This window comes from Schistocerca gregaria, chromosome X (assembly GCF_023897955.1).
Source record: "Schistocerca gregaria isolate iqSchGreg1 chromosome X, iqSchGreg1.2, whole genome shotgun sequence".
Taxonomy (NCBI): Eukaryota; Metazoa; Arthropoda; class Insecta; order Orthoptera; family Acrididae; genus Schistocerca; species Schistocerca gregaria.
The window spans coordinates 464,976,369-465,003,596 of NC_064931.1; positions in this window are offsets into that span (position 1 = coordinate 464,976,369).

A 27,228-nucleotide genomic window follows, 5' to 3' on the forward strand; every position below is an offset into this window, starting at 1 on the left:
TGACGTCAGAGCTTGTGAGCGTTATGTGGTAATTGCTATGCGTTATTTCGTCTTGGTAGTTAGCTTGCGTTCTACTAAACACTCATACGTTTATAAACGGAGAAACAGCGAGCTGATTACATCCATCAGATAGTTTTATACAGTCTCTATCGTGAATAGATACCAAACGTCCTTAAATACTTCCTATTTTGTTTGTTCTGTTGTGCATAACATCATCTGTAACCTTATGGCACTCTGCCAAATAACGACCAGATTTTTGTAATCATGTTGATCAGTATCTGTTTTTTTAAGTAAAAAGTGGATGATTGTGCGATAGCTAGTAGTAAAACTCGTATGTACTAAAAATATCCGAAATATTCCTATTATCCTCGTAGGAAAAACACGAGAAATGTGAGGTTAAATTCTGCTTAGACCACATTTCGATCTGCAGGATAGTAGACGTACTGATAATGCTTTTAACGTCGTCTGCCTACACAAATCGTAGTGGAATAGCTGTCAGAGCAAACATCTGTGTTTAGTCTTTAACAGGGAATGCTCACTGGGAGAGTACGCGACGGTGGTACACACGTGTGAAGCTAGCAGGCAACCATGCCACAGAGAAGCAGTTTTCCGCTGTTAAGTCACTCGATGTTTGTGCTCCTTACAACAAGCGAGGGGCCTTATGTCAATTACCTACGCGATGTGTGCTTATGAGCAGCAGCTCGACCGTGAAATCCAAGTTTTCTCACCTACCACCTTATTGTCATAGTACTCGTTACTCGTTGGGGATGCAGATGCAGTTTGAGATTCCTGTCTGATGGTCTGGATAGCTGTCTGCCTATTACACATTAATGCAAAATGCAGGGAAAATCTGATAAAAGACCTCCACCATCGTTTCCCATATTTCAGTTAACTAGCTACAAGTTGGTACACAGCATTTCCTGTGTCGCCACTCATTGGCCCAGACATCAAGAAAAAAGCACAGACGTAGTTGTCCTATATGTTTGGCTGATAATATCCGGAAGGTAAATGTCAGATGTTTTCCCAGGCTGGAGATTTGAAAATCGCAGTTTCATGTGTTTGCATCAGTCTATAGGATGTACAGAGTCATTATGCCAATACTGAGGGGACCTGCAGTCGCTGTGCTCTAATTTCAAAGGCCCATCCTGAAGTGAGGACATTGCACCAGGCCAGCATTCGACTAACCACAACCCAACAGAGGTTTTTAAACTGTAACGTATTCAATGCGACAACACCACGCAAGCTTGTGGCAACACATCCACTGTAGTTTGTCTCAGAGAAGCGATATTTAAGAACCTGTACTCCAGAGGCCTGTGGCTATTTATTTCCCTCTATCAAAGTTAATATAGATGCGAAATTTCGATAATATCGCGAAGTGATACGTCACTGTTACGCTGCGTTACCCTATTTTACAATTTGAAAAAATTAAAGTCCCTTTATGTCGATATTCGATCATCACTGATTAATGACAATAAACGAGAAATGAATTCTACTTCCAATAAACAACTGTAAATCTTAAATATCCGAAACTCCTTGGAATCTCAATGATTAAATATGTAATATGAGAGATTTTGTCCTAAATTCAAGTAAAAGTTAGCGCAGTAGTATCTTTAGTCTAGATTTTACATGGCTGGCCTAAAACGAGATGATGAAACATAATAACATCATATAACATCATGCACCAAGACAAAGCATCAAGTACCTAAACACTATAAAGTGAAACAACTTTGTTCGAATGAATAAATACAAAAAAATATCTTAGTAGTAGCTGTCTCATTCCACTAAGCACATGTACAAAATGAACAGAAATATTAAACTGCTTAATTAAACTTGAGCACAATGTTAGTAGTAGCTGTCTCATTCCATTAAGCACATGTACAAAATGAACAGAAATATTAAACTGCTTAATTAAACTTGAGCACAATTGGCTCCAGAATTAGCTGTTTATGGCTTAATTCATTTATTCTAGGGTCCCAGTGTGCAATGTTCTGCATGTTCATTGGTTAATAAAACAAGAAAAAACATCTATATTTGAATAAGTCCTTGTTAGCAATAATACAGAAAAATGAGTTAACTGAGCGTTTCTAAATCAATCGCCACAGGCGAGAATGCCAGAGAAGGCCCACGAATTGTCGACAGGCTGTTATCATCATAGCTATTACAGTTAGATAGGGTATGGCGAGGCATGCGGCCCGCGACCTTCATTCCCAAGTGAGATTAGCCGAAGATAAAGGGCCACACTCAACTGGTCCCTTCACATTTTCTGATGCACCTCAAATTCGCTTCTTCTGAAACTTTTGGAGGGCATTATGAACGCAATTTCTACTCTTCAACGTTATACTCTAGCTCTTTTCTGTAAGTGGAACAGCGACAAAACGGGTTCATTTCATTAATTTGAAAAGTGCGTTTCATTCCATAACAAACACTCTTTCGACTGTAAAGATAAAGTGAAAAAGGAAAATGGCTATAGCCTTGCTGAAAAAATCAAGAAGAATAAGTGCCAGGTTCCCTCAAAGTCTTACATCTAAATATACATTCGGTTTTCCCATTCATATGAGTTACTGCTGTCCTTGACATACGAAATTCCCACTGTCTTATCGCTGTGGTCACATGGTTGTGCAAGTGCTCTATAAGTTTTAGGAATTTCAGTGGTGTAATTTTATGATGAGTGTGTTCTGGGTGCTTGCAGACGAAGGTACTGTACTGCCAGTGTAAAATTATTAGAAAATACCTTGAGAATCGGACACAAATGTACTTTGTATGATTCTACACTCCTGGAAATGGAAAAAAGAACACATTGACACCTGTGTGTCAGACCCACCATACTTGCTCCGGACACTGCGAGAGGGCTGTACAAGCAATGATCACACGCACAGCACAGCGAACACACCAGGAACCGCGGTGCTGGCCGTCGAATGGCGCTAGCTGCGCAGCATTTGTGCACCGCCGCCGTCAGTGTCAGCCAGTTTGCCGTGGCATACGGAGCTCCATCGCAATCTTTAACACTGGTAGCATGCCGCGACAGCTTGGGCGTAAACCGTATGTACAGTTGACGGACTTTGAGCGAGGGCGTATAGTGGGCATGCGGGAGGCTGGGTGGACGTACCGCCGAATTGCTCAACACGTGGGGCGTGAGGTGTCCACAGTACATCGATGTTGTCGCCAGTGGTCGGCGGAAGGTGCACGTGCCCGTCGACCTGGGACCGGACCGCAGCGACGCACGGATGCACGCCAAGACCGTAGGATCCTACGCAGTGCCGTAGGGGACCGCACCGCCACTTCCCAGCAAATTAGGGACACTGTTGCTCCTGGGGTATCGGCGAGTACCATTCGCAACCGTCTCCATGAAGTTGGGCTACGGTCCCGCACACCGTTAGGCCGTCTTCCGCTCACGTCACAACATCGTGCAGCCCGCCTCCAGTGGTGTCGCGACAGGCGTGAATGGAGGGACGATCGGAGACGTGTCGTCTTCAGCAATGAGAGTCGCTTCTGCCTTGGTGCCAATGATGGTCGTATGCGTGTTTGTCACTGTGCAGGTGAGCGCCACAATCAGGACTGCATACGACCGACGCACACAGGGCCAACACCCGGCATCATGGTGTGGGGAAAGATCTCCTACACTGGCCGTACACCTCTGGTGATCGTCGAGGGGATACTGAATAGTGCACGATACATCCAAACCGTCATCGAACCCATCGTTCTGCCATTCCTAGACCGGCAAGGGAACCTGCTGTTCCAACAGGACAATGCACGTCCGCGTGTATCCCGTGCCACCCAGCGTGCTCTGGAAGGTGTAAGTCAACTACCCTGGCCAGCAAGATCTCCGGATCTGTCCCCCATTGAGCATGTTTGGGACTGGATGAAGCGTCGTCTCATGCGGTCTGCACGTCCAGCAGGAATGCTGGTCCAACTGAGGCGCCAGGTGGAAATGGCATGGCAAGCCGTTCCACAGGACTACATCCAGCATCTCTACGATCGTCTCCATGGGAGAATAGCAGCCTGAATTGCTGCGAAAGGTGGATATACACTGTACTAGTGCCGACATTGTGCATGCTCTGTGGCCTGTGTCTATGTGCCTGTGGTTCTGTCAGTGTGATCATGTGATGTATCTGACCCCAGGAATGTGTCAATAAATTTTCCCCTTCCTGGGACAATGAATTCACGGTGTTCTTATTTCAGTATCCAGGAGTGTAAAACAAGTAGCGTCAAAAGTGTCTTGGGGGATTGCAAAGTAAATTATTTGCAGTCTTTTCGGTCGTTTTCGTAGATACTCTGTGTGAATTTTATGGAAATGGTATAATGTATGGTTAATGTGTAATTTGGAAAATCTTTCAGCTGGATATGGTGCTTACTCTGTAGTTCGACAATGTTTATCTTGTATTTGGCGAGATGTCGTGGCATGTGATTGGTATATCTTCGTGTGACGCACCTTTGGCAGGAAAAGACCGGATTGGCTACCTTATTTCCGTGTTGTTACTTGCTGTCTTCTCTGCTGAGTCACTTGTAAGAAGAGTCTCGTACTGGTGAATTTGAAAGAGTCATTCGTCTGGTGGTAACTGCTTTAGCGTTGGGTTCGACGTCGCACTGTTATCTTACGGCGGATTTTTCAACTACCAGAGTCTAACTGTTTCCTGTGGCCAGAGAATGCAGCACTTTCTGGTAACCGCTTTGGCGTCTAGTACGTTGTCGCAGCGTCATCTTGCGGCGGTTTTGTCAACTAGCCGAGTCTAACTCTTCCTTGTGACTAAGGAGTGCAGCACTGCCGGGATGAGTGTCTTACTTCACCATAGATGGCGGCATCAACTGGACACTGAGACACTGACATGTAGTGGCGCAGGCACGAATTGAACTCTTTCTTACTCTATAGACGGAGACACAAGAAGAATGCTGTTTACAGCGCATGACATACAACATTCTTGCAGGTTTCTCTACGATAAACCTGCCCATTACTTCCTTAGAACAGCTGCTCTGTGTGATACATGCACAATATAATTTTCCAGAGATATATAGCGTCAACTGTTCATATCAGATCACGGTTCAGATATTATAGAATATCCACATCAGTCCTGTATAAAGCGATAATTAGTAAAGGAAAATTCCTCTTACAAGTAAACAGATAAACGCATAGCAGCAGCGTCCGACATGTCAAATTACAAGTCATGCCACCACTATCTTTGTGAACAGCACACCTGTGAAGCAGATGTATACACAGGGATTGGAGCATCTCACAAAGGCCTATTGCTTACTTAGAACCATCTTAGTTATGAAACTAAAGTATCCATTTTACACCCAAGATGCGACAGGACAATGGATTACAGTGCATAAATCTTTGTTCGTGTAGAGGAATAGCTGTGGCCAACTTCCTATCCCAGACACTGCAGATGGTGGGGAAAGAGGATGATAGCACGATGCAGGGCATGGAAGCTGAAGTGGAACGACCCCAGGGCGTTGTGTGGATGGCGAGACAGCAGGGGATTCAAGACTCGCCACCACCGCAGGCCGAGGTTAGGGCCCGCAAACAACGCTCGCCGAAGCGCCGCAAGTAGCGACGACTAAACTCTACGGAGACTCTCCCTTCTCTTCTTGGGAGCCCTGATGAGTCTAACACTATGGACTTAACTGACTTGGAACCACAAGCTTCGGATGTCGCTGAACATATGAATTTGGACAGTGAAAAGTTGTAATGTCGTTCAGACGACGTATCCCCTCATGGGCCCCGCCACCCATTCTGCGGCGGAGTCTAAAGCTACTAAAGATCCACAGATTCCACACATCAGTGCAACACAGGGGATCTTGGAGCACTTCAATAATATCAGCTGGCACGCGCAGGATGAAGAAATCACCGATGCGGACCCTTCCATTGGTGGGGACTCACATCCGTCTTCTTCTCAAGAAACCTAATGCCGCAGGGACAAGTCCGTCGAGCGACCCTCAGTGGATGTGCAAAGGAACTATAGATACGGTGAGCTTTTGTCATTTTAACTCTATGCAGAGATGACAGCTACTCGAATCCAGGCATACAAAATGTCTATAGTGAACTTAAATACCATTAGAGCGGCCGTGAAACAGCAATTGTTTGAGGGCATGATATACACGTCGGATGCAGATATACTGATGGTGCAGGAAATTTACATTCCTGAGTTACAAGAAGTACATTGATACATCTCCTACACCTCGCCTTACTTGGACAACGACAGAAGAACGGCGATATGGGCTCAGCACGGGATTCTGGTTCGCGATCTGGTTTATCTGCCTCCGGCACGATGATAGGCGATAACTGTTAATGGAATTACTATTCTCAATATTTATGCCGCTTCCGGCACAGACAACAGACGGGCGCGTGCGAGATATTATTCGGAAGAGATTGTGCTCTTATTTACCTGTAGGTTCGATCATTTCATTACAGGTGCTGACTTCAATTGCGTTTTAGCCCAGAAAGGCCAGATTCCACATTACACTACCTGTCGTGAACTGCAAGTGCTATGACCAGACCTGGAGTTATGCGACACTTGGGACAGGATTCATATAAACCGAGAGGTAGATAGCTTTTTTTACCAGTCACTCGGCGAGCAGACTTGAAGGAATATATGTCTCACTTGGGCTATGGCATAAGGTGGTCGATGCGGAACGATGGCCTGCAGCATTTACTGATCATCTGGCTTACATTTGTACATTTGTATGTAGAGAAGCCACGGGACATGGCAGCTCAAGTCATCACTTTTGGTGGACCCTGAATGTCGTCAGAGTGTCGAGGAGGTATGAGCCACATGTCAACGCCGTCAACCATCATATTCCTCAGTGTTTCAATTGTGGCTCGAGTGTACTAAGCCAGCAATGAGAATCTTTATTCTTACATTTTAAGAAGACTTTTGACACCGTACGTCAAAAGTGGCTTCTAATCAAATTGAGTGATTATGGAGTATCGTCCCTTTTTGTGCGAGTGGATCTGTGAGTAAGGTCACAGTACGTAGTAACAGACGGGACGTCATAGAATAAAACAGAAGTAGTATCTTGTGTTCTCCAAGTAAGTGTTTTAGATCCTGTGCTGTTCCAGATCATCATTAACGACACAGGAGGCAATCTGAGGAGCCTGCTTAGAATGTTTGCACACGATGATTTAATTTATCGTATTGTAAAGTCATCAGACGATCAAAACCAGCTGCAAAAAATTTAGACAATATAAGTGTAAGTGACTGTTACATTTCGTTGGTCCGCCGTCTTCTGGAGTATTGCTGTACTGTGTGAGAGCAGCAGGACATCGAAAGAAAAGAAAAAGGACAGCTCGTTTTGTATTATCGAGGGGAGTGAGGTTTACACGTATGATACACGTACTGGGGTGTCAGTCATTAAAACAAAGACTTTTTCTCTGCGGCAGGACCTTCTCATGAAATTCAAGTACTATCTTTCTCCTTAGAGTGTTAAGATATTTTATTAATTGTCGCCTACATAGGTAGAAATGATCATCACACGAAAATAAGAGAAATCAGAGCGCGTGCGGAAAGTTTTAAGTATTAACATCTCCCAGTTGATGTTCGAGTGTGGATCTGTAGAGAATTAGTGTAAAGGTGTTTCGATGAAGAAGGCACTTAGTTGTCAATTGACGAGAAATCATGTCATTGTAGATGTAAATGGTAAATAATGGTCTTGAAATATTATTGGCCGATTTTTTAAGGTCTCACTCTAAGTCACATTCAGTTCTGCAGTTCAGTGGCAAGTTTAAGATGTGACAACGAAATAATAAATAGGGAGGAAACATCAAAAACTTTATGTGACCATAATGATGAGAATTAAAAGGGAACAAACTCATTTTAGAACTCCTAAAGCAACTTATTTAAGCCATACATGCATTTAAAATCACTGAAAATCTTGGTGAATGTGAAATCAGTAAGTCATCATATTTAGTGCATTTTAATTCAGGAATGCCACATGGAATAATATTCAGTAGTAACTCAACTTTAAGACAGAATGTTTTCCTTGTTCAGAATGTGCTGTAAGACTGATACATCATGCATATCCACAGTTACCTTGTAGAAATCTGTTTAAAGAGTTAGGCATTCTGATTACTGTTTAACAATATTTTTGTTCCCTCATCAAGTTTCTCATAAATTATCCACAGTAGTTCAAAAGCTACAATGATTTACGTACTAACAATGCTATAAGTAAGAATTCGACATTCATTATTACACATTAAGGTTGTATTTAGCACATAAATGGGAGCACATTGCTGCATCCAAAATGTTTGCTCATTATCTCAGTAACATAGAATTTCCATCAGACAGCAATGTTAAATTCGAAACAAACTGTAAATTGTTCTCCTTTATAGCCCGTATTAGAATTTGTAATGTGTAAAAGGTGGTATGTAAGCTTTATTTATTCATATCTGCATTTAAAAAGGTCACTTGCAAATAGAATGCGGCCATATTCACATTTAAACATGTGTTGTGAATGTAAAATGGCTCATTCCACTTCATACAATTAATGGCACAAATGATCCATAAAACATGAAACTGACTGACTGACTAGTTAAAATGCCGATAACATAAAAAATGTATCGTATACGATGTCTGAGATGTTGTAATGACTGACAGAAACTAAAATGACTTATGTAGTTCTTGGACGTTTTTTGCAGAAGATATAATTAGTTTTGTTTGTAATGAAACCAGTTCATAAACAGGTAAAGAGTGCACGTCGAAATCTCTGCATCTAAACCAGGAAGTATGAACTATGTGGGAGCAGACAAGTAATCCAGAATAATAAAGAGTTAACACACATTTTTCCGAATGGATAGGAGTTAGTGCAATAGGCATAGCAGTATGCTCATGGTTCCAATGTTATCATATGATCCCTGAATGAATAAATACAAAAATAAGTAAGTATTTCAAGAAAATACTGTGTCTACTATCAATGACAACCAGAAAAAGTGCCATCCATTAAAAACTACACAAAATAAAATTACCAATTACATAGAGTTTGGAAATTATTTTTAAGTTACATCATCTTCCTCTTTAATAGTAGTTGATGAAGTAAGTTATCATTCAAACGATAGTCTATGGTACTGTTTCAACTGGTTCAGATATGATACAGAATGGCCGTCCTTTGGCGGCTGATAGGTTAGTCGCCATCTCCTGTTCATCAACAGACTGGGAAGACAGAAAGAATAAAAAACAATATATAGAAGTGTAGTAACACCATTTTATATGATAACTATATTGCACCAGAACCCTTTACAATTAGCTGAAACCATCTTGTTTCCTATTTTTCACTTACTGAATACTAAGAAACCAACCACAGAAACCTTCATAATATTTCAGAAGCGTGTTCAATAAAATGAAGTGTTTACTCAGTGAACCTCTTAGAAAATCATTTTAACTACATGTCACTGATGCCATTCATTGTTGACACATGTTACAATTTATTTGTTTAATCAACTGTAAACAAAGATTATTAGTTACATGCATTGCTTTTCCCTCAGAAAATTAAACTAACATGGAATTTGCCACACAAGACAGAATACTTTGAAACAAACAATTAATATCAAATTGCTCTGTTTTCCTACACAAAAGCTTCAGTTAGTTGTAAAGTAAAATTCTTTCATCCTGTGTATCTTGCATTACATACATAAGTCCACAGCTGATCTCATCTGTGACAGAGATCAACATCCATTCAATTTTCAGCAGTGTTCAGCAATTTCTTAATTTGCAGAGCATAGGAGGAGTGGTCATAGCAAAGCAACCATATATGTCTGGAAACACTTTCATTGTCATGCCTTTTGTATCTAATGGATCTTATTAGTACCTTGAATGGACAAGAAATGCAACATTTGCCCGCACCTCATCAATGGTGGTATGATATTAATGTCCTCCCTAGCACTTGTAAGTGATTATGCTCCGTAACTATTGTTTCTGTAACACCTGATGTCATGATTATAACACTAAAGAAAATTTTGAAACTTTGTGGCACAGACAAATAGCAGACTGTAATTCAAGAACTGTATGTGTGCTCAATGGTATTTACTTACACTTCAGAATGGCTACAACACCAAGACTATGCAGTACTGTATATTATAAGACACAGTATGATTTAATCCTAGCGATAACACCTTGTGGAGCAAACTGATATCGATTGAGAAATGTTTGTTTTTGATATAGTTTTCTACGAGTTTGTCTGTTTTGAGATTCCGAAATGGCTGCAGCGAACTAGCTGGCATATTACGTTGGGGCTTAGCACAGTATACGAATTCAAGTGTACTGGTCATACATAGAGCGTTTCTGATAGGAATCGGGTTATAGTAGGCCTTTAAACAGTGTGTGACATACTTGCCCTCTTACTGTTCTCTGGCAAGCTTTGTGCATCTTGAAAACTGGTGCTGTATCACTGAGAACCGGATGTGATGTAAAATTACTTCTGCTACATGTCACTCACTGCTTTGCCTTCTTCACTTCTCAGGCACGAACAAAAGACCTTAACGCTGATTACGTCACTGGATACCGATGTTTAGGTAAAGTAGATGGTACAAATAGTGGAGAAACTTATTAGAAGTGGGAATTCAATATAAATACCAATTTGTTTGAAGTGAGTAAATATATGTAATATGAGGTTATTATATTCCAGTTATTTCGCCTTTTACGATGAGGCAGCACATTACTTTTTCACAACACAGTGAACTGCTGTGAACGATTTAATGGCGAAATCAGGTATGACTGCTAAGTCATTTTCAATAGCTCACAGAATCTTGAGCTGTGGGCGTGTCATAACATGCATTACGCCAATATTTGAAGAATGTCCCTACCAGGAGATGGACCAGTACTTGGTTTGTAGAACTTTCCTTTTGTATATTGGCTCAAAACCATCGTAATATCATTTAATTAATTGGATTCACTTGGTACTATGTCTGTTTTTAACAGCAGGCTCCTCCTTTTGAGTGCAATTCCGCCAGCGAACATCTCCATTCTCAATTACAAGCGTTCATAAAGTTAGTAACATTTTAAGTAAATTTACTTTAATGTGCTTAAGAAATTGAGGACCATATTAAATAGTATAGACAAGCAGTTCTGTATAAGCTTTCTTGGACATCTTTTACAGTGACCTTAAAATTAGGTTTCAAAGTTATGAATCTATTTATTGAGATCGTCAAAACTTTCAAATATCAATATTACCTTTTCTATTTTTTTTATTATAATTAATGCTGTTAGCACTGACTGTAAGAGTTATCTCTACATAAAACCATTTAGGGACTATTTACTATGAAAATGTTATATTCGAATATTCAATTCCAAAAATGAGACATAAATGCACCAAAAGTGAGACTACACAATCATTTCCCGGTCCTTGCCCTAAAACCCACCTGGGTGTGTGAATTGTTATTTCTGCTCTCTTCTGAGTTTCCTCAGCTTATATGATCATCAATCTGAATGCATGTCGTCTTTGTTTTAAATTCTAGGCATCATTTGGCCTTTTTCTTGCTTCTTCAATGGCCTCTACCTCCACTCTATCATATCCTTTCTACCAACAGTGGAGTGGTCTCTGTTGTGGGAGAGATCTCACTTACAGAATTGTGAAACAGCTTGTGTCACAGCTGGTTCTACATTTCTTTTGCCTACAAGTACATTCTTTGGGCATTTTGATCATATTATGCTATCTACACATTCATTTTCAGTTTGATCGTTCCAATAGTGCAGCACAAGTGAATCAGATGGAAGCCTCTGGTACACAGTTATCAATCTAACAACAACAGATGGTCAAGAGCGGTTTGGACAGTAGTCACATGTGATCCTGTTTGTTCTCCTTTGCCGAGAGTATGAATAAAGAAACACCAAGAATTCGCATTTGTTGGACACTTCATGTGTTGCGTATCCTCGGCAGTGCTCATGCAGTGGCACAATGTTGCATAGATTACACTTATCATGGCTGCACTACCTGGAGCGTTATCAACAATGGCTCGCCTGTGATAGTGAGTCAGCTATACTGTTCTTTCTTCTTTCCAACTTCCATGTGCTTTACCACCCAGAGTCACGTTTGGTGGCAGACTGTCCTTCACTACGTTTCTCAATAATGTCTCAGGTTGTATCGCAATATCATTCACACAGTCGTCCTTCACAGTTTCTGTGTTTCCATTGACATTCAGATAAACTAATTACATTTTCTTCCACATTTCTCTTTCAAATTTCAAAAATTCCTTTCGTATGGTAGCAATGTGAGCATATATAAGCAAAAAATGTTTTTACAAGAAACACGCTTTTGAAGCTGAAGAAGATGGCCCAAGAATTATTGTTTTGTTTCAATCTTTCTTAGAAAATACCCATCATATAGATCCCCAACGCCAGTTCCTATTCATCTCACATTAAAGGTTTGGAGAAAACGTTTCCATAGCTGTGTTGTCTCGTGATCTTTTTCTTGTTTGCTTTGGTGGAAAACATTTCTGTCGCACTGGATGGAAGTTGATGATTAATCTGATTTGTGTTAACATTGGGATGTGTTACTAATTGATACAACTCATGATTTAGGCACCATAACAGGCTCGAAGCAGCTTCTGTCATCAACCTGATCCATTACTTCTTCACAGTCTGACATGTGCAACAAGAGTACCGCCTCTACTCGTTGAAGAGTTTGTCCCACAAAAGGTCTTTAGTGAAATGTTTATGGTACATATTTAGGCTGACAGCTGTTTTAGATTTTTTCCTCAACAATTTTTCCTGCCTCTAGGAATAGGTACTCTTCAGAAGTATTTTAAAGTGCCCACGAGGTTCTTGTATTCACCTCCACCACGTAGACTAGAAATGGTAACATTTGTTTATACCATGGAAAATAGCGAATCAGCAACCAATACTGCCTCTACAGGAACGATGTATTATCTTGGTAACAGGTGTTTTCAAGTGGAAGCAAGTTTGGCACAAAGAAATAGTGAAATCATTTAGCATAGTGTTGTTATGTCCTTCAAATCTGCTGGCGAAATGCAGAAGATAACGACTTACATTCAACAGATCTATAGACATCATATTCATGGTCAACCATTGACATGTGTACTGGACTACTATCCCCGCCAATAAACTTTCAATTTACTCTATAATTATTTGGTAACGAGATACTTTATTTTGGACTATTAGCAATAGCTAATATCAACATTTTCTTCGAAGATGTTCTTGTTATTTGCATCAAGACTTACCTGAAATGGACGTTACACTGAAGCTATAATGCTACAAATGATAACATAAAAATGAATACCAAAATAAGCCAAACATAATGATACAGTGGTTTATATGATGGACCAGCATTCAAAAGAGCGTGGTTTCAAATTGATGGCCAGCTACGGCATTTATATTTCGGATGGTTTTCCTGAACAGTTTAATACAGGTACGCCACGAATTCGTTTTTCTATCCCTTGCCTATCCAAGCCTGTAAGTTTTAGTAAATGTTTTAATTAGTTGAAGGAGTTATCAGCTCATTCAAATGTCCTACGGACTCCACTGCATCCAGAGAATTTTTAACTGTTTGCTTTGCCAATGGAATAAATATATCGCCTATAAAAATTGTCTGTATGTTGAATAGCTATTTTAAGTTTTTATTAGTAGTGTAGCATTTCAGAAGCATTTCATTCTCTTTCATTGTCCTTGATGGGTGCTATACTCCTACATAAACAGATTTGCCAATCATATTTTCGTTTTCGGAATCCACCATATACTTCACATATGTTGCATTGTATAGGCAATTTAGTAAATACACTCATTTTAAGAAACAGAGTGAACACCGTGAACGACTATAGTAAGGAAGTTCGTATTCACAGGATATTTACATTAGTATACTTAACTATGTTCTACAGAAATAATTAGCATTTGAACCGAGGGGAATGAAATTCTAATCATTTCTGCAGAACTTACTAATGAACATTTCCTTTTAATATGAAAGTTCTATCTCTATTCGTTAAAGGTGTACTGTTTTTTCTGAACATACAAGTGCTGTAGAAACAATGCGGAAAATATAATTTTGATAGTGGTAATTGGCGATTCATAGCATTTACTGCTAATTAACTCACATAACTAAGCGTGTTCTGACTGATTTGTGATTGAAATCATCATTAATAATCTGAACTGTAAGCAGGGGGCACAAAATTTACCTTGAAACCTTTACAGAAAATACAGGGAAAATAATACTGAAGCTTTGCCACTAATACGGACAAATGGATCAACAGAAGGAGTACAGCGAGTGTATTGTACTCCTCTGACTTAAAGAGCAGCCACAAAGTAAGGGAAACTTATCTTTTACGCTATGCACTGAGGAGTAGTCATAGGTGGAGCTCCATTTACTGGAATAATCACTAAAAGTCTGAAATCGTGTAATTTCTAGCCACTGACCAAGGGTTCAAGAAAAATGTGCCAGTCTCTATTGTATTTCACTCTCATTAGGTTTAAACACTCTGTAAGCAGCAAATTATATTTTTATTGGGTGCCTAGCTGCAATTTGCTACATCATAACATACATATGTATTTTACCTGTTTGTTTTCATAAATGTGATTCATGAGGTAAATATACAATTGAAATTACAGTCAGATAATCGCTATTAGTAAAAGTAAGAGAACGTTACTTCTGGACGCCAAAACTGGTAGAGTAAAATGAGAAAGTAAGGCAAAATACATCAATTAAAAATCAAAGAATCGGCACTGCTCTTAAAGCTTCCTGTCCTTGCACTCGACATCGTACTATTAACATGGCTGTTGCAATTATGGTATCATTGCTGTTCGTAGTATAAGTGTAGCTGATTTTATTTTTTTACTTCGGATATCAAGACACTGCTCTCAGTCGATTTCTATAATACTGATGTACTTAAATATAGAATAAAAGACGAAAACTATATAAATTGTATTTGTGATGTTAACTATCTGGGTGCTCCATTGTCTTCTATCATGTTTTGCATGGAGAAAAAATTTGAATGATATCTCCTTTATGTGAAAGATAGTCTCGTGGATGTAATTTTTGGAACAGAATTAAATCCATAATTTAATGAAGAGGTAAGAATGACTCACAACGGAAGAAATTTTGTGTTTAACTGAAACACTCTCAGACTAAACTTTCGTATCGGTGGAACGGAGACTGTTGAGTACCTGATGAAATCTATTGGAAAATATACTACTACATATGCTAGAGATGTGCAGAAAGAAAATAAATATCATTTTCAGTTTATCAGTATCAAAACAGAGTTACAGTGTTCTTTTTAATTCTGAACACCTCTGTATTAGGCAGTTATAGATATTTTAATGTCCTCTTTGTGTTATTGGTTCCAATTTTATCAAAGCTTTATGGATAAGATTTGAATATTACAAAGGAAGAAGTTCAGTAAATCCCAGTTCCAAAATACTTAAACAATCAATTTACAGAGGAATGAATGGGTATTTTAGAATCCGAATACATGGAGGATGAATATGGATTTCAGAGAAACATATGAATATGTGAATCAGTACTGCCACTACAACTTATCTTAGATAATAGATTGGAAGATGGAGAACCTACATTTATAGCGTCTGTAGACTGAAAAATCATTTGTACATGTTGACTGGAACACATTCCTTGAAACCCTTGAGATAGTTGGTGTAACAACCTGATACTAACATGTGCGGAATAGTCAACTAAAGGTCAAACATACCAATCAGCAGACTTCCATTTCAATTAAATGCCAAGGAACTACACTCAAGCACCAAAGAAATTGTGTAATTACGTGTATTTAAACAAAGAGAAATGTGAACCGGCAGAAGACTGCGCTGCGGTCGGCAACGTCTATATATGACAACAAGTGTCTGGTACAGTTGTTATATCGGGTACTATTGGTACAATGATTGGTTATCAAGATTAAGTGTGCTTGAACGTGGTGCACGAGAGTTCCTTTAATATCAGGTATCTTGTACAACATCAAATCTCCGACATCTCTGCTGCCCGAAATAGATCCTGCAAGAATGAGACCAACGACGACTGAAGAGAATAGTTGAACTTGGCAGTAGCGCAACCCTACCGCAAATTGCTGCAGAGTTCGGTGCTGGGTCATCAGCAAGTGTCACAGTGCTAACCGTACAACGAAACATCATCGATATGGCCTTTCGGAGCCGAAAGCCCCCTCGTGTACCCTTGATAACTGCGTGACATAAAGTCTTACGTCTCGCCTAAGCCCTTTAACACTGACATTGGACTGTTAATCGCTGGAAACTTGTTGCCTGGCAGGACGAGTCGTGGTTCTCGTTTCAAACTGCTTCGAGTGGACATAGGTGTAAGGGTTTGGAGACAACCACATGAATCCATGGACCCTTATGGTCAGCAGGGGATTGTTCAAGTTGGTGGTGGCACTGTAATTCTGTGGGGAGCGTGCAGTTTGAGTGATGTATGACCCATGGTACACCTAGATATGACCGTGACAGGTGCCACTTACGTAAGCCTGCTCTTTGATCACATATTTCCATTCATGTCAATTGTGCATTACGACAGACTTTGGCAATTACAGCAGCACAATGCGACACCCCACACGTCCAGAATTGCTATAGACTAGCTCCAGTCACACTATTGCGTGTTTAAACACCTCCACTGGCAACCAAACTCCCCAGACATGAAGATAATTGATCTCCACCTCCTCGTACACATACGGATTTAAGGACGGCCCTGCGGGATTAATCGTGTCATTTGCCTCCAGTGCTACTTCAGAAATTAGTCGAGAACATGCCACGTCGTGTTACGACACTCCTGATAGCTCACGGGGGCCCTGGACGATATTAGGGAGGTAGAAAAGATACCTTGGGTCTCCAGTATATAGTAATGAACAACATAAATATCAATGATCATATAGATAAGGTTGTGTGGAAGGCGAAACAAAGACTGTAATTTATCGCAGAGTACTTAGAAGATTAACAGATTTAAAAAAGAGACTGCCAACACATCCATTGTCTCTCTTTTATTAGAGTATTGGTGTGCAGCATAGGATCCTTACGAGACAGCACTCACAGAGGCCACAAAAATGTTCAAAAAAGTAACTAATTTTTCATTATTGTGTAATAAGGGACTGATTGTCACGAACATGATACACGAACTGGGATTGCAAACTTTAAAACATAGGCGTTTATCGGTACTCCGAGATCTGTTCATGAAATTTGAATCACAAGCTTTCTCCTTCGAAAGCAAAACTGTTTTGTTGATGCCAATCTACCTATAGAGAAATAATCACCGTAATAAAATAAGATAAATCAGACCCCCAAGGAATGATTCGACTGCTCGGAGTTTCTGCTTGCTATGTGAGAGTGGAACGATACAGAAACAGTCTGCTGATGCTTTGTTGAAACTTCTGTTAAGTACTTAAGTGTATACCGCAGAGTAGTTATGTAGATACAAAAATTTTGTTAAGGCAGCAGTTTACAAATATTTCAGTAATTTTTAGCTGGCCTCTTTCTTCGTTGTTGGCGTCATTTTTGAAACTTACTCTACTACAGCTAAAGTAACATTGTTATGAATGCATGTAAGTTACTGCGTAAGCACTCAAATTAAAAAATGTATACTGATTTTTGGTTAAAATTCACTCTACATCCTAACATTGAAAAAAAATAATTTAATTCCGATAAAAAAATTGTACTTTTTGCTGTTGTAAGATGTCACTTAACTGATTCGAAATAACTTCAATACTAACTTGCTTGGGTACTGTCAGCAAATTAATAAGTAAACTTTTGCAACTATGTAAAAGAAAATATATACAATTCTATTCTTAAAAATCAGTTGACACGCATCAAGCGAACCAAATTTTTACATACATATGACTGTAATATGAAACGTTTATTTCGAAAAAGTTAACTTAGACAAGTTCTGCTTTCTATAAGACTGTTGTGACAGATGGTTACATTGGGGTGTAGGTAGTGGCATGGGAATCAGGGAAATAAATGGGTCCCTACCGTGGTGTTGCAGATTATTTTCTAGGAATAGGAAATTAGCGGAACAGGAAGGTAATATTAGAGACCTTCACACTGAACTGTCTAGTGCTAGGAAGGAACTAATGATGTTAACGGGGGAGAAGGGTGAAGACAGATGGGAAGTGGTAGCAAAGAACAGGGGCCTCAGAAAGGGAACAGTATCTGCCAGTTTCATCATTCACACTAACAATAGATTTGCCTTGCTACCCCAATCAATTAAGGAAGGGGCTCAAGTAGATGTAAGAGTAGTCAGCACTCAACAGACTTTCATTAGGAGACCAACTGTTGCAAGAAAGAGAGTAGGAGGAAGGTTCTGTTGTTAGGTAGTAGTCGTGGAAGAAGTGTGGGCCAGATCGTACAGGAAGAGTTAGGTGACAGGTAGCAGGTCACATGTATTTTCTAGCCTAGTGAATGGCTTAGCCCAGTTATAGAGGATGTAGTGGCGTTGTGCAAGGGTCTTACAAAGCAGGGTCATGTTGTGGTAGTGGGTGGAGCGGGAAACCGTACTGGAAGGGATCAGAGCTACAATACTGAGTGTGACGTGATAAAAATAACATCTGCATCGAACCATGAAAATGTTGCATTGGTTACTGTTTTCATGAGGTATGATTGGCCCCAATTGAGCAGCTGTGTGAAGGGGGTCAATATGGAGCTACATCAGCTGCTTCTGGCAGCCACTTTGTCAGACATAGGTTTGGTTCCTATTGATGGTATTGGTTAGGGGCTACTTCACAAGACATGGCCTGCATCTCAGTAGGAAAGGGAAGGGTAAAGTGGCTGGGATAATAGCAAAATATTTAAGGTGGCACTGAAACTCATGTGAGTACTTTTTTGGGCTAAAATCAGTGTCTAATCATCTTACATTGACTTAAATTAAGCTTAATGAGTAGATCTGACAAACAGGTACTAGAAATGTGAAAATATCATTAGATTCTCATGTCAGTACACTAAAAAGTAATGTTAGTATTTTACAAGAGTCACATAAAAGCACAGGGAAAATAAATGTTAATAAGTTGCATCAGAATATCAGAGGATTAAAGAACAAACTAAATGAGCTTCATGTTTGTTTAGAAGATTTAGAATCTGAGGGTAGAACAGATGTACTATGCCTGTCTGAACATCATATAGTCACAGGTATGGAAAATGTAAGTGTAGATGGGTACAAGCTTTCAGTACATTTAAGTAGAGACACTATGGAGAGAGAAGGAGTTGAGAGTTGTCATATATGGTAAACTCTGTCATAGTGAGAAAAATTTGGAAACTGAAAAATTTTGTACAGAGCAACGTATAGAAACATGTCCGTGTGAGCTCAAAGTAAATAATGGCACTTGTATAATTTTAGCTGTGTTTAGGTCCCCATTCGGAAAAACATCTACAGTTCGTTGTGCTACCTGTCAGACAGAGGATAGGAAAATATTCCTTTCGGGCTTTCAATGTAGATTTTCTGAAAGTGTCTGATAGAGAGCTTGACCTTGAAGTATTAGATGGTTATTTCACTTTGACACCAGTTATTATTGATTCTGTTACTCGGCTGGTACAGGAAAGCAACACACTGATAGATTATGTTTTCATAGACCAAGATAAATTTAGTCAAATAAAAACTTTTCCTATTAAGAATGGTCTATCTCCTAATGATGCACAGTTAGTTACAGGATATAATGTAGCTCCATACAGTAATGCAAAACAGTCCTCCATAATAATGCGTTCAATTAACAATGAAACAATTCAAAATATTAGCAAAGCTTGCGACATTAGACTGGCTGGAGGGGTACAGGGAACATGATGCTAATTTAAAATTTAACCTATTTCATGATACCTTTATGAGTATATTTGAAAATAGTTTCCCTAAAAAAAACAGTGAATTATTGTTGTAAGAAACCATGTAAAATTCCATGGCTTAGTACAGGGATAAAAATATTTTGTGAATGGAAAAGGGAAATGAATCTTATAGAAGGAGTAATAATCCTGAAACATTGGAACATTATAAAAACTACTGCACTGTATTAAGAAAAGTTAATAAAAAGTAGAGAAGTGTGTGCATTATATTATGTCTCAGATTATCACATCTGATAATAAAATTATAACAGTTTGGACCATTGTTTAAAGGGAAACAGTGCAACCGAGAGCACAGAAAGACTCTATTTCTATCAAACACAATGAAAAGTTGGATAACAACAAGCCAGACGTCGAAAATATTTTTAATAATAATTATTTAAGTGTTGTAGAGAAAATAGGATCCAGCTGTTCATTAGAAAATGCAAGGCAGTGTGAGGAAGAGGCAGTACCTATGCAATATGATAAAATTGAAATTCAACCCACCTCTCCTACTGAAATTAGGAAAATAATAAATTCACTCAAAAGTGAAAGCTTACATGGAATTGATGATATTTCCAACAGAGTTCAGGTAGGGGCGTGTTCGCTGTTATGATGCATCGCTTGTCATATACAAGTACTCACTACAAGTCACTAGCGCCTTATCGACACTTTTCCCTCTACACGCCAATAAGACAAGGAGTTCTTCCTATGAGATGAGTACAATTCGGCTACCACTGATTTTCACTCGTGGTGCTTATAATGTGTTCATTATCACTGTAGGTGAACCTGGCTACTTTGCTACTTTCCCCTCACTTTGAAGTCAAAACCGGAGAATAGGGCTTGCGAAAACAGGTAACAGCATACAGAAAAGAGTGGCTTCTTGAGTGCAGCTACCACAGTGCCAACTGCAGTTGGTCGGCGCTACGTCACTTCTTAAGAATATGTTCACCCTGCGCGCCAGGCCGAGACTTGATGGGCTTTAAAATTTATGAGCTACGAAATTCGATGAGACACAAAAATGTGAAAACAAAACCAAAATAATAATGAAATCAATGTTTTGTAATATGGCAGTAATTGGATAGCCGCGGAACACCCATGGCAGCACCTGTGTTAATTTGGCCGTTCAGCTGTGAAAGAGGGTGGATCCCTTGGCGCTGCGAAGAAGCCTAGTAAGCGGGAAAAGGATGCATAGATCTTATCCATTACACTGGTTTGAACTGCATCATGATGTAACAAAGCATTTGACAGTAATATATTAACCAGTTTTGCAGTGTTTCGGGCTACACTGAATCGCGCATTTTTCTCCGAGCTAAAGTAAATGAAAAATCGAAATGTAAGCACCTTAGTGACGCCGAGAACTATATAGTTTGGTCATCGAAGGATCCAGAAAGGCTTCCATCAAACGTAGTTCCACTTAGCTTTGGTTTCATTACATGAATTTCCTAAGATAAATACTATTCGCAAGAGCTATGAAGAGTTATTTGAAAGTAGAGATAGGGTCGATCTAAAGCACGTAATTACTTACAGCACGTGGTATTGTAGAGTACTTGCACTGAACTAAAAAAGTGAAAACGTTAAGAATGAACACCTCACGTATTAGTAAAACTTCGGCAGAGTAGTATCTATGTATATAATTATGTTTTCCAGAGTCTGCTGTTTTTCATCTCCAATTAGAAACTAATTAAGTGGAATGTTGCAAACTTTTAACGTAGTCTATCCACACCAAAATCTCGTTTTAGATTAGTTTATTCTTCCCTTCTTCTTCGAAATATGAAGTGCACATTCTGCTAAATGCAGAATGTGGACAAAAAATAATTTTTTGCCTTTTGTAATATTACGTGCGGCCCATTGTATCGCAAGGGGAAAAGTTCGTGTTATTTTCGATACTTCAAGGCATTAATGATTAAAACAATACTACAGATCGACACTAGGGCTAAAACAATAGCTAGTAATCTATTTTATGATATTCTGCTGTGTTTGACACTATGCTAACCCAAATGAAACCAGTGGAGTTGCGATTGTGTAATTGAAATCATTCAATAAATCGCATTTACATCTGAACGGGTATATGTATTGGTGCCACCGTCATTTCACAAACATTTTTATTGTTCTCTTTTTTTCTTTTGTCTATTTCTCACTCGCAATAACATATGGTGTAAAAAGTATCTAACAATAACCTACCTGCTACCAAGCACTTTCACTACAAGAATTGTAAATCAAGTGCACGTGGTTGACAGATAGCGTTACTTCACAATGACTGTTACGAATTATGAAAAGGTAAGTGGTTTAAAACTGGTTTTAAAATGGTTTAAAAACTGCACTATAGTTTTCTTGACAACGCTTTACAGTCGTCTGCTCTTGCTCAGACACTATGTGACTAAAAGTATCCGGACACCTATAAAAACATACCTTCTTCATATTATGTGCATTGTGCTGCCACCTACTGCCAATTACTCTATATCAGCGACCTAAGTTGTCATTAGACATCGTGAGAGAGCAGAATGGGTACGCGACATTTCCACACTCCTAAACCTCCCTAGGTCCACTGATTCCTATGTGATAATGAAGTGGAAACGTGAAGGGGAAAGCACAACACAAAAGCGTACAGGTCGACCTCGTTTGTTGACTGACAGACACTAACGCAGTTGATGAGTGTCGTAATGTGTAATAGGCAGACATCTATCCAGACCATCTCACAGGAATTCCAAACTGCATTATGATCCACTGCAAGTGCCATGACAGTAATGCTGGAGGTGAAAAATCTTGGATTTCTTGGTCGAGCGGCTGCTCATAAACCACAAATCACGCCCGTAAATGCCAAACGACGCCTCACTTGGTGTAAGGATTGTAAACAGTTGACGATTGAACAGTGGAAAAACGTTGTGTGGAATGACGAATCAAGGTACACAATGTGGCGATCCGATGGCAGGGTGTGGGTATGGCGGTAACCCGGTGAACGGCATCGAAAATGGTTCAAATGGCTTTGAGCACCACGGGACTTAACATCTGAGGTCATCAGTGTCATAGAACTTGAAACTACTTAAATCTACCTTACCTAAGGACATCACACACGTCCATGCTCGAGGCAGGATTCGAACTAGGGACAGTACGGGCCGCGCGATTTCAGACGGAAGCGCCTAGAGCCGCTCTACCACAACGGCCTGCGAACGCCATCTGCCAGCGTGTGTAGTGCCAACAATAACATTTCGGAGGTGGTGGTGTTTTGGTGTGGTTGTGTTTTTCATGGAGTGAGATTGCACCCATTTGTTCTTTTCCGTGCCACTATAGCCGCACAGGTCTACATTGATATTTTAAGCACCTACTTGCGTCCCACTTTTGAAGAGCAAGTCGTGCATGGCGACTACATCTTTCAACACGATCAAGCACCTATTCATAATGCACGGCCTGTGGCGGAGTGGTTACACAACAATAACATCCCTGTAATGGCCTGCCCAATACGGAGGGCTAACCGGAATCCTATAGAATTTTTTGGGATCTTTTGGAACGCCGGCTTCATGCCAGTCCTCACCGACAGACATCAATGCCTCTCCTCAGTGCAGCACTCCGTAAAAAATGGGCTGCCATTCCCCAAGAGACCTTCCAACACCTGACTGAAGGTATGCCTGCGAGAGTGGAAGTTGTGATCAAGGGTAATGTCGGACCAACATCATACTCAATTCCAACACTACTAATGGAGGGCGCCACGAACTTGTAAGTCATTTTCTGTCAAGTTTCTAGATACTTTTGATCACATAGTTTACATCCCACAGCCTACGCCACTTAGCAGAGGTACACCACTATGAAATTGCGTAGGAAAGACTAGCAACACCGACAGGGCAAGACACGCACAGAGAGACCAGGTATGAACTTCTGTAACAGACCACGTGAGATGGGGAAGAACAGTAAACGAGCTGGTTGGATGAGGACCAGGCTGCCGCCAGGTCTGGCAGAGGAGGCAACAGAGTGTTCTGCCAACCCCTCAGTGGGTCGATAAGGTTAAGTGACCCGCCCTGAAATAGAGTGTTAAATGCCACCTTCACAAAAGAAACGTCTAATTAAATCAGCTGCTGAGGCGAAACTACGATGCTACACTACAACGTGTGGAAAAATCAGATGTTTTAATGTGCATATTTGTTCTTTTTTTTTCAAAATCGACTGAGAAACGCTAATAATTAAATGATCACAAAGGACCAAAATTGGGAGCCTTTTCTTTATTACGAGGAAAGTAAAGCTTTTAAGGAAAATACAAATCATAAAACGATATGGCGTACACAGCCAAGACATTTTTACACCTAGAAAATAGGGATTTTTCCCTTTTTCGCTCTGCTGGCTCGGTGCGCAGCTTTACTGCCGACGGCAAGGGAAAAGTTGCTATTAATATTTCTGGATTCTGTGTTCGGGACGTGGAAGCGGTAATGGGCTGTAGCACCAGTGTGATTGGTTATTAGGGGATGGCGCAACGTCACAGCTTCCCTCAAGCCCTGGAGACGAAGCCAGAGAGTCGCTCTTGTACACATGCTAGCAGCGGGAGGCAACAGGTGGCACGCCGGCCACTGCTCTCTGCGCGCTATCTGCTTTCACCCACTGCTACTAACCTACCCTATCGACCGAGCAGTAGCGGCCCGTACGCCACACCCTACAGCTTACTGTTTTCCTGTGTGTGAGTGCAATTTTCGAGATCCTGGCTTCACGTTAGAGGTCAGGTTTTGACATCTACTACAGTTGGATAAACATAGTTTCTTGGTGAATCTGCTCTTTTAAAAAATATGAAACCATACTGTATACGCGGACATTAGACGGGAGTGTTTAAACTTTAGTCCTTAATAACTTCTGAATAAAATGAAAAATACGTGCACTTTTTACGAAGAATTAAATTTAGTCGCAATGCTACAAGCAACAGCCAGTCACAAAGCTACTTAACATGTATAGCAAAGGGCTCACGCAACAGCCAAGCGGAGGAACCGAAGATTACCAAAGCGACCGTCAATATCATATGCATGAATCAATGCTTACTCTCTCTGGATCTACGTATGAAATGTATCATCCACAAATCAGTGCTTTACAAACAAAAACTCTCCCTTTTTCTCAGTATTCTCGTTTCCTGTCGAAGTAGAAAAAAATTCTCCAAGTAGCGCGTCTTCGCTACCACCTGCGAAAGTTTCTTTAGAAAAGTTTCAGCACCTAAGCAGCCACTGTATTGTGGCCGACCTGTTTTGTTATTAAGTTCGCTCTGAGCACTATGGGACTTAACTTCTGAGGTCATCAGTCCCCTAGAACCTAGAACTACTTAAACCTAACTAACCTAAGAACATCACACACATCCATGCTCGAGGAAGGATTCGAACCTGCGACCGTAGCGGTCGCGAGGTTCCAGACTCTAGCGCCTAGAACCGCTCGCCCACCCCGGCCGGTTTATGAAGTTGGGTCTTGTGAAAACTTGTGTTTGTAATGTAGTAAGCTATTCATCATATTATGCACATTGAGAACGAACTGTAGCTTTGACTTAGCAGTCGTTTAAGCGTTCGACATTTCTCCACCAGTGTAACAGGATTCGGCAGAGAACAATCATGCCAACTTTATAAACAAAACATACAGTTGTTTCAGTTATCAAGTTGTTTAAGGAGATATGTATGCTCATATTATACAGTTTGTCTGGCGACTGATACATTTCCGAACCGAAGAGAAAGTGAAAAATGCAATTGGCCAAGGATGCACCTACGTCAGAAGCTCGCACAACGGATAACAATGTACAATCATGCTCCCCATTATCCGAACGACCTGAAATGCATTCCGCCTGATTCGCATGCAACCCACCTCCTTGGTAATGTCGTTTAACTAACGAAAATGGTTCCAACAAGTCATCACTAGAAAACACTGCTCTGTATCGCAGTAACTCAAGATGTAAACCAATTAAACGATACTGGAAATATCAGGGAACACCGTATCACAGATAAGACTATCCTTAAGGATTGTAAGCTTAGATTTATTGCAATAAATGACATACCTTAAATGTTACCACTCCATTATTACGTCAGATAGGTAATTCACATAGTAAGTTCATCGTATTCATGATTTCCTCTTCAAAGTAACTTACCGTACTTGTTATTTAACACAAAATGACATTAAAAATTTAAGTTATTCACGCGCAGCTAGTTGAGAATATGTATGAACTTCAAGTGACAAGACGAACCGTCTCGTTCTGCTCATGGATTCAAACCTAAGTCATGCAGACTAAGATTTAGTGACTGACGGAAACAGTCATTCCTGACTAGGCATACAGAGAGTGATATACTTCGATTTTAGACGGTATCAGTTAGCAAATATCAACTTTCAATTAAATAACGTAAACATTTTTAACGGACTCGAATTCCTAGCCAGCATATATTGTCCCTCATAACGAACTACGAGGGATGTTAAATATTGCTTCTTCGAAAGTAACTTACTTGAAATGCCGTGAGTTAAAGCTTAGAGTAGGACAGGGATTCGAACCCAGAACCTAATCGGATTGTTATCTAAACACAATCAACTGTGACATATCGGATTCCCTCGGCAGTAGCTAGACGTTTTAACTGGAATGACGAGACGAAACGTGAATTTTTCCCTTCCCAGGACTCGATCACGTCACCTATAGCTGTTATATTCTAGAGAAAACGAACGTTAAATATGGGTTTGCTACACCAGCAGCGACATGTGAGCATGTATGAACTAGAAATAATGTCTAGAAGAGTTCAGTGCTGATTGGGAATCGAACACCACACATACCGTTGTTGACTACACACCCACAGACGTCAGATACCGAATTTTTCTCCACCAGCAACTCGAAATAACATCCTTGTACTTACAGCGATCTCGCAGATAGTTATATGACCCACTTGGAGACAAAAACGTCAGATACCGTTAGTGTTGACAACGAATGAAAATTCATTAAAAATCAAAATTATTACCATCAGCAGATAGGTGTTCTCATGCTAGAGCTTGGTAATTCATAACGAAAACCTTGATGCTTAGCTAAAATTCAAAACCCATTCACGCTCAATATCTGGAGATGTTGAGGAATGTGCAGTTTTGAACAAACAACTACTTGTAGTCCAGCTGCATTGTCACGAATGTGTCAAATTGGGCCAATTTTATCGGCATACAGAAGGTCAAATGAAAGATGGAATAAGTGTCCTATAACGCTACATTCGTTTCGTCACTAGAAATAAATAACTGGTATAAGAAAGGATACTGGTGATACAATTTCTACTTGTCGCCATTCCTGACATTAGTATGCTTCTTCAACCTAACGTCTTCTTGGTAGAGAAGGAATGGCTCTGAGCTCTATGGGACTTATCTTCTGAGGTCATCAGTGCCCTAGAACATAGAGCTACTTAAACCTAACTAACTTAATTACATCACACACATCCATGCCCGAGGCAGGATTCGAAACTATCACCGTAGCGGTCGCGCGGTTCCAGACTGCAGAGAAGGAATATCATGTTTAATG